This window comes from Octodon degus, unplaced genomic scaffold (genome assembly GCF_000260255.1).
Source record: "Octodon degus isolate 3935 unplaced genomic scaffold, OctDeg1.0 scaffold00063, whole genome shotgun sequence".
In the NCBI taxonomy this organism is placed as follows: domain Eukaryota; kingdom Metazoa; phylum Chordata; class Mammalia; order Rodentia; family Octodontidae; genus Octodon; species Octodon degus.
The window spans coordinates 13,366,588-13,369,262 of NW_004524639.1; positions in this window are offsets into that span (position 1 = coordinate 13,366,588).

Here is a 2,675-nt window from a genome sequence, read left to right on the forward strand (position 1 = left end):
TTCATTCCTCAGGTGATGGGCATCTTGGTTGTTTCCCAGATTTGGCTATCACAAAATGTGCTGCTATAAACATGGGTGCACATACATTGCTATGATATGATATTTTCAGTACTTTTTGAAAAAGTCTCACAAAGGGGATAGATGGACTGCATGCCATTTATGATCCTAGTTTTTTGAGGAGTCTTCACACTGATATCTGTAATGGCTGCACCAGTCTACATTCCCACCAGCAGTAGAGAAGGGTTCGTTTTTTCCCCACATCCTCTCCAACATTTATTGTCAGTTAATTTGTTTATGATAGCCATTCTTTTTGGGGTGAGATGGTGTCTCATTGTTGCTTTAATTTGTATTTCTTGAATGGCTATTGATGTGGAGCATGATTTCCTGTATTTATTTGCCTCTTGTATTTCTTCCTGAGAAGTATGTATTCACCTCAGATGCCCATTTTTGGATTAAGTCCTTAAATTTTGAGGCCTTAATGTTTTTTAGTTCTTTATATATTCTACTTGGAAGACCTTTGTCTGAGTGCATATTAGTTAAATTTGTGCGTTGTCTTTTCACTCTGTTGGTAATTTCTTCTGGCATACAGAAATTTCCCAATAAGAGGAGGTCCCAGTTTTTTATTGTTTCAAGTATTACCCATGCAGTTCGATTTTTGTACATAAAATGTTTGCCTACCCTTATATCTTCAAGACTTATACCTACTTTGTCTACCAGGAGATTTGGTGTTTCCATTATAATGTTTAGATCTTTAATCAATTTTGATTTGAGTTTAGTGCATGGTGATAGGCCAGGATCTAGTTTTACTTCTTGGCATGTAGAGAGCCACTTTTCCCACCATCATTTGTTAAGGAGGATCTCTTTCATCCAGGGAATATGTTTGACCATTTTGTCGAAGATAAAATGGCTGAGTGTGTTTGTAGTTGCATTGGCATCTTCTAATCTATTCTACTGATTCTCAGGTCTATTTTTTTTGCCAATACTATACTGATTTTATCATAGTATATTTGTAGCACAGTTTAAAGTCAGTGATTGTAATGCCTCCTGCCTTCTCTTAATTGCCTAGGACTGCCTTTGCTATTCTAGGTCTTTTCTAGTTCAAAATAAATTTTAGGAAATTTATCTCTAGATCTGTGAGGTACATTAGTGGTATGTTGGTAAGCAATGCCTTAAATTTGTACATTTTGGGAGTATGATCATGTTCACAATTTTGCTTCTTCCCATCCAGGAGCAAGGAATACCTTATACTTTTCTGAAATCCTCTTTGTTCTTCTTTTTCAAAGTATTGTAATTTTAACTGAATATTTTACTTCTTTAGTTAGATTAATTCTTAAATATTTCATTTATCATGATAGTATTGTAAAGTGTATTGTTTCTCTAATTCTTTCATTGTGTTTGTTATCTGTGTAGAAGAATGCTGTTGACTTTTGGGTATTGACTTTGTAATCCGATATGCTACAGAATTTGCATATTAATTCTAAGAGTTTCTCTGTGGATTTTTTTTTTTTTTTGGTCATCCAAGTAGAGTATCATGTCATCTGCAAATAATAATAGTTTAACTTCTATTCTTATTCCTTTTATTTCTCTCACTTGTCTAATGGCTCTCGCTAATGATTGCAGAACTATATTGAATAGGAGTGGTGATAGAAGAAATCCTTGTATTGTTCCAGATCTGACAGTGAAAGATTGCATTTTTCCCCATTTAGAATTATGTTAGCCATTGGGTTGTCATAAATGGCTCTTATGAGAGTGAAGTAGAGGGCATCTGTTCCAATATTCTGTGCGACTTTGTACATGAATGAGTGTTGGACTTTGTCAAAAGCCTTTTATGTATTGATTGGGATGATCACGTGGATTTTGGATTTGACTCTATTGATATAGTGTATTACATTAATAGATTTTCATATTTTGTTTTTCACTACAAAATGGTTATATATATATATATATATATATATATATATATATATATATATATATATATATATATATTAGGATAAATATACAACTAGTTTCTTTTAGTTCAATGAGAAGAAAGATTTGTACTAATAGTGTTTAGACAAGGTATCAGCTCTGCATCTTGTACTTTGAATAACTGCTATGAAGACAACAATATGAAATGTATTAATTATTGTAACTGTCCTACTAACCTGTTTTGAAACTGTCTCATTGCTATTTGTTTCTCAATAAAATTAATTTTAAAAAAGATTTGTATATTTTGAACCATCCTTGCATCTCTGGAATGAATCTTACCTTGTCATGGTGTATAATCTTCTTGATGATTTACTGTATCCTATTTCCTAGGAATTCATTAAGGATTTTTGCATCTATGTTTGTGAGAGAAGCTTTCCTGAAGTTCCCTTTTCATTTGCTTCTCTGATTTTAGTGTCAATATAATATTTGCCTCTAGGAATGATTTTTGGATTACTGCTTGCTTTTCAATTTCATTGAAGCGTTTGAGAAGTATTGGGACCATATTTTCTAAAACATTTCTTGTGGAATTCAGCTCTGAATTCATCAGCACCCGGACTTTTTTGTCATTAGTTTTTTGTTGCTTTTGTTGATGTTTTATTACATTTGATTTCATTGGCTGTTACTGGGTTATTGAGAGTTTGTATATCTTCTTGATTCCATTTTGGTATTTATGCTTTTCCAGGGACCTGTCCATTTCTTCTGTG